This window comes from Rhipicephalus sanguineus, chromosome 1 (assembly GCF_013339695.2).
Source record: "Rhipicephalus sanguineus isolate Rsan-2018 chromosome 1, BIME_Rsan_1.4, whole genome shotgun sequence".
Classification (NCBI taxonomy): Eukaryota; Metazoa; Arthropoda; class Arachnida; order Ixodida; family Ixodidae; genus Rhipicephalus; species Rhipicephalus sanguineus.
In genome coordinates this window covers 282594392-282601087 of record NC_051176.1, presented here as the reverse complement: position 1 = coordinate 282601087, position 6696 = coordinate 282594392, and the positions used below count along the sequence as shown (strand labels likewise).

The 6696-nt window shown below is 46.4% G+C and overlaps 1 non-coding gene across 1 annotated transcript; it reads right to left on the bottom strand.

Annotated features, from left to right (window-relative positions):
- Positions 1-765: 765 nt before the first annotated feature.
- Positions 766-837, bottom strand: Trnat-cgu (transfer RNA threonine (anticodon CGU)). Its single transcript has one exon. It is a non-coding gene; the product is annotated as a tRNA-Thr (tRNA).
- Positions 838-6696: the final 5859 nt, after the last annotated feature.

The following is a 6696-nucleotide window of genomic DNA, read 5'->3' as shown; positions in this document are numbered from 1 at the left end:
AAAACGAGCTCCGCAATGGATGGAACAATGAAAATGAAGCGATGACGTGCTTCTTACAAAGGCCTGCTATTGGTCCCCCGCTTTCTGGGGCAAAAGTGAGAAGTCAACATATCTTTGAATGCAACATCAGGGGTACTTGGTCGCCATTACTGTAAAAAAAAACAAAAAAAAAACATGCGTAGCCACAAGTACGCGCATTAAAAAATGACGTGGAAGGTCAGACTGAGTAAAGGTATACAGGACAGGATCGGCGCCCGCCCCCCTTTTAGCTTACTTGGGAAGGGGGGGGGGGGCTGCCCTTCCCTCCCACAGTGCGCACGCGTATGCTGCACATGGTGTCAAACTCAAGCAATAGTGTAAGCAGCGTATTCTCGCTCTCTGGCTGCCATTTTGTTCTAGTGTCCTGAAGAAGGGCGGTCATCGCCAGAGACAGTAAGATATGCAGGAGATAAACAGGAGATGTACGACTCCGCTACTTACCAATGTGTTTGCTTTGAGCCCTATGCAGTAAATTCATTCGCTCTTTGTAACATGCCGCTGTGTTCTGTGCATCCACTGCTCACCTCCAGAACAGGACCTCGTTACCGTAATTAAGGTGTCCACTTGTGAGTGAAAGAAATATGACTTTTAAGGGCTCGTTTTTCTTTGTTAGACAAAATACTAATGAGAACTAAGAGACAATAATGCCAAGGAAAGTATAGGGGGTGTTATTTGTAGTAATTAGAATATAAATGTGAAGAAAGTAAAGTGGACGAAAAGATAACTTGCCCCCGGCAGGGATCGAACCTGCGACCTTTGAATAACGCGTCCGATGCTCTACCACTGAGCTACGGGGGCGGTCATCCTCTGGTCCACTTTATGGGGTATATATGTGCATTTAAACCCTAGGAGTGTTAGCCAGCGCCGATCTCAGCCATGGAGGCGAGTGTGGAACACTCTTTTTCTGCCTTTTTTGCAACACGTAGCACGTGATCTCTTTACGAGCTGGCAGCTGACCAATAATCCCTCGCATACTACCTGAAGGCAACAAGTCTGCCAGAACGAGACCCTTGCTAGGAATGAAAGAAATATGACTTTTAAGGGCTCGTTTTTCTTTGTTAGACAAAATATTAATGAGAACTAACAGACAATAATGCCAAGGAAAGTATAGGGGATGTTATTTGTAATAACTGGGATATAAATGTGAAGAAAGTAGTGTGGACGAAAAGATGACTTGCCGCCGGCAGGGACCGAACCTGCGACCTCCGAATAACGCGTCCGATGCTCTACCACTGAGCTACAGCGGCGGTCATCCTCTCGTCCACTTTATGGGGTTTATATGTGCATTTAAACCCTAGGAGTGTTAGCCAGCGCCGATCGCAGCCATGGAGGCGAGTGTGGAACGCTCTTTTACAGCGAAAGCTGTTATGAGATTATTTCACCGGCCGTTTTTGGCGCCGTAGTTGTCCGCCGCCGCCGCCGCCGCCGCCGCCGGTGTCCGTAACCAGTATCGCTCGAAATAAGAAAAAAAAACGAAATAAGAAAAAAAATTCCAGGATGGAACGAGGTTCAAACCTGGGCCCTCTGCGTGGGAGCCCAGCATTCAACCTCTGAGCCATGCAGGTGCTTGAAACTGCTTTGCAAAAAGGTCCTATACAGGCTTCATGTCGGGAAGGAACCACATTAGCATATGCAATATAGCGTGGTAGAAGAGTAAAATAAGCACCAAACGTCGCACAACGCGAATTCTGTAACCAGGCGTCACACAATGCGAATTGCGCAACGACTAGGTTGTTGAATGCTTCCAACCCATTACAAAGGACTCTGCCATAATTCTTCATCGTCATCAGGCACAGCATCAACAAAGTGTGCAAAATGCCTCACATGGGTTTAGCAGGTACCAACGCTCTCCGTAGAATGACGAAAAATGGCACAGTGCCTGCTGCCCTACTTCTCAAAAACTACAATGATTTATAGCGTAGTGGGTTCCTCGCAAGTGCACTTGTATTGGTTGCCAAGGAAGCCCATAAGCGCATGATCCACTTCCTCGGGGTCTCAGTAAAATTACAAGGATGTATAGCGTGGTGGGTTCCACGCAAGTGCACTTGTATTGGTTGCGAAGGAAGCCCATAGGCGCATGATCCATTTCCTCGGGGTCTCAGTAAAGTCCTTCGCCCCCCCCCCCCCCCCCCGTCTCTCTCCCACGTCAACGTATGTTATACAGCATGACGGGAGAGGGAAATAGCGATCGGGCGTCACCCAATGCAAAAAACATAACTGGTGGGCCGTTTAAAGATTCCAACCCATTACAAAGTGCTGAGCCATAATTCTTCATCGTCATCAGTCGTCGCGTCAACAGAGTGCACATAATGTCTTACAGACGTGTAGCTGGTGCCTCGCTTCTCCGCAGAATGACGAATAATGGCTTAGTAGGTGCTTCCTAACTTCACAAAAATTGTGATTTATGGCGTAGTGGGTACCTTTCTAGGGTACTTGTATTATAGCCCCAAGAGAGCTTAACGGGCTCTAGAAACGCCGCTCTTCCAGCTTTCGCTGTGACTGTGCTGCGGTTTCAGCGCAGGCCTGGCGTTTTTTTTCTGCCTTTTTGGCAACACTTAGCAGGTGATCTCTTTACGAGCTGGCAGCTGATCAATAATCCCTCGCATACTACCTGAAGGCAACAAGTCTGCCAGAACGAGACCCTTGCTAGGAATGAAAGAAATATGACTTTTAAGGGCTCGTTTTTCTTTGTTAGACACAATATTAATGAGAACTAACAGACAATAATGTCAAGGAAAGTATAGGGGATGTTATTTGTAATAACTGGGATATAAATGTGAAGAAAGTAAAGTGGACGAAAAGATAACTTGCCGCCGGCAGGGACCGAGCCTGCGACCTTCGAATAACGCGTCCTATGCTCTACCACTTAGCTACGGCGGCGGTCATCCTCTCGTCCACTTTATAGGGTTTATATGTGCATTTAAACTTGTGAATGATACAGTTACTGCGGCCTTGCTCTTGTCGCAACCACCTCAGTCAACTAGGGCTTCTTTCCTTCTCTCCTCGGGGCTGCTAGCACTGATTCAACGCGCCACATTCTGATGAAATCGAGTAACAAACACTTAGCTCGAGAAGTGGGTTTTAAGCTCAGATTACATCAATACAGCCAATTGGGCAGCAGGTAAGTTAAATGAAGCTGCACATATAGGCCATTTTTGGCGTATAGGTACAGCGCAGCACAGACGATGGACAAAGAATGAACGGCACGAGCGTTGAATGAGAAGTGAATGTTTATTGCACTGATACATGAAACGCTTAGGTCACGTGGTGTGTACCATATATGCAAGAGTATTGGGCAATCAGACCATTATAAATTCTGCGTATTTTTCATGCAATGAAATAGATGTTTGGCTAACACACGAGGTGCAATCCGTGTGCATGTGATATACCACGACCAGTGTTGCGGCATGGGCGCCTCCATTCCATTCCAATTCCATTCCGGGGAATTAGAACTTGCCGCAATTCCATTCCTTTCAATGCCTCGGAATGAAAAAATTTAGCCAATTCCCACTCCGGGAATGGCCGGACAGTTCAATTCCATTCCTGTAATTCCTCAACGTAGAAAAGGCATCTTGATAGTTTTATCGAGTTAAAAATGAACGTCCCATAAAGCTGATGTCATCAGATGCACTAAGAACTGCAAAAGTACGCAAAACACGTTACCATGGTTGAGGGATAGTAGCTTGGTGACATATCTCGTGCAGTATACAACCACCCTACTAATTCCCATAGGGGCAGTTCTCCCGCTACCTATAGTATTTGCATGGTCAGCATGTTTGAACGAACGGAGATGTTTTAATATTGTTTTAGCTTAAATGTGTTAATGCTAAAATGAAGACGTAGCGTAATTTTATGCTGACAGAAGTAGTGTTCAAGAAGACTAAGCAGTTTTGCCACGCGTCTGGAGAGGTCGCGCGAATATGGAGAAAACTAAGATTTGGTTAATGGGGAACAAAACCCTCTAGATCTGCTTGTATTAGTTGGAACAGTGCACCGCACGGGCACCTTGTGCCTTTGCATCAAATACGGAACACTGGGCCGCACTGCTCGTCAGCACTCACGCTTGTCAAGCGCGCCTCGCAAGCATGGATGGGGGAGGAGAACTTTCTGTGTTCGCCTGTGCGCAGGTATGCAATGTCTTCCTTGTCGCATAGGTTATTTACGTGTGTCAGGTACTAAACTGCTCTAGAGATAAAGATCAGGCTGTGCACAGAGTATTCGGCACTTTCGTGTGGGGGTATCAATGGGAACCAACGCGCAAGGATAATTTGTTTCTCCCTTCAGTATCTGCAGGGATAATGTTTGTACACTAACTTATGCCTCGGTTTGTAGCAGGCGCGTTGCTTATAAATGTACCATGCTTGTAATCAGCTAAGTCATTTTAAAAATACTGCTTTATTGTTTTAATGTTTGAAATTCGAGAAAACAGCGCGTAGACGAAAACGTGCTCTGTTTTCGGAAAAAGAAGTAATTCCATTCCCATTCCATTCCGCTCAAAAGGCGCTTAATTCCATTCCTCCAAGCCTTGTCCTCATTCCATTCCGGGATCGCGAAAATGTGAAATGATTCCGGAGTGGCAACTCCGTAACACTGAGCACGACTGCCTCTCGGCTTGTTTGAGTTCCATTTTTGAATTGCACTGTGGTTTGTTGAACAGGGGGTCGCATTGCTTGTGTTGGCAGCGCCTGCAATGTGCGGCCAGGCTTGAGCTGGTAGAATTCCCGACAGCAGCGGGGTGCTCTCTAAGAGGAGTATTGAAACAGCTTCCAGTCTGTGTCTGTACGATTTGCCGCAGGATAGCGGTATTGCCTATACCACCCCAACTGAGCACAGGACGAACGGCCGCGTGTGTGCTTGATCGTGTCGTCCATTCTTTGTCCCCCGTATGGGTTGCGCTGCACATGTACGCCAAAAATCTCAGATTAGCATGCAACGCTAAGCGGCGTCCAAGCGACGAACTTCGTCCGGCAGCGGTCCCCAAACGACGAAAATATTGACACCGGCAAGTCAACCGATCTGGCATGGCCGGATAATTTCGTCGGGTGTACAACGGCCGACGCGTGTTCGTCACGCCGCTTCAGCTAGTGTGAGAAGAAAGCACGCAGCATATTACCACCTACGCAATGTTAACAGTAGCCATTTACAGGTATTACTTATTATTATTATTTTTTGATGATTTAGACTGTGATATTTTTTTCGTCGCGCTGCAAGGTGCTGCTTTAACGGCGCGCTCATGTACATACACTGCCTTGTAACGATATGTTAAGTGTAACAGAGTCATATGTATGACACCGTGATAGAATATTGTAGCATGTTGTACAGTCATTACAATGGCTCGCACAGTGTAACACTATGGCGCTCGCGTAATCAAACGGCGGCTACGCCGAGAGCCACAGACAGTGCTCACGGAAGTTCTTACGTCATAGGTCGGCAAAAAGTGTGGAGCTCACTCAGGCTCACTCATGAAATATATTTTGCCCTTAGGGCTCACTCGGACTCAGACTCACCAAATTTTCCTCATCCTGACTCGCTCTGACTCAGACTCGCTGAAGTTTTCCTCATCCTGACTCGCTCGGACTCAGACTCACTGAAATTTTTCTCAACCGGACTCACTCGGACTCAAACTCACCAAAGTATTGCTCACTCGGACTCACTCAGACTCAAACTCACGGCTCAATCTGAGTCTAAGTGAGCCTGAGTGAGTCGACTCATGAGTCCATTAACGTATTAACTTTTTCGACCATAGTGTCAAGGCTCTTTAACATCAATATCTCATATAATTGCTGCTCTATACTTGGCGCTTTTTGATCTCGTACCTTCAATTACGAGTTATCGATGATTACAACCCAGTAAGGACATTTTTATTGAAAGAGATGACTCACACGAGATATTTTTACCAAGAACTTCCCGCGAAAGATTTTGCCGGAAAGAGGTCACCCCCCCCCCCCTTCTCCGTAACTAACGCCTCTGATCAATAAATATTGAGGTGGCGTATGAACGCTAGTGCATTGAAGTATGTGTGAGTAGACGCGAGTATAAATGTGAGTCGTCATACGGCTAATAGTAATGGTGAAGTTGAGTAGATAGGACCATAAGTCGGCAAAAAAATGTGGAGCTCACTCAGAGTCACTCATGAAATAGATTTTGTCCTTAGGGCTCACTCGGACTCAGATTCACGAAAATATTACTCACCCGGACTCATTCGGACTCATCCTTCCGAAATTATTACTCAGCCTGACTCACTCAAACTAACGGCTCAATCTGAATCTGAGTGAGTCGACTCATGAGTGAGTTTGCCGACCTATGCTCACGACCAACGGAGAAACATTCAGCAGTGAGGCGGCTGTTGCTGACACCGAAGAAAATGCATTGACTCCGACGGCACCTCGGGAGAGGAAGGTGTTTTTTTTTTAGCCTGTCACCGGGTGAGTTGAGTGGTGAAGCCGCAATACCTGCGCGCGTAGCGGATCGTCCGGCTAATGGCGCTGCTTCCAGCAAGTTCTGATGAAAGCGATAAATTTTGACGTCGCTGCTCACATTTGTTATAGGAGAATGGTACACGACATCTAACAAATAGAATTATCTGCATAAACTTAATCCTAATTGTTCAAACAATAATTATTGTTTTTTACGATCTATCACTGGTAACTCAACGTA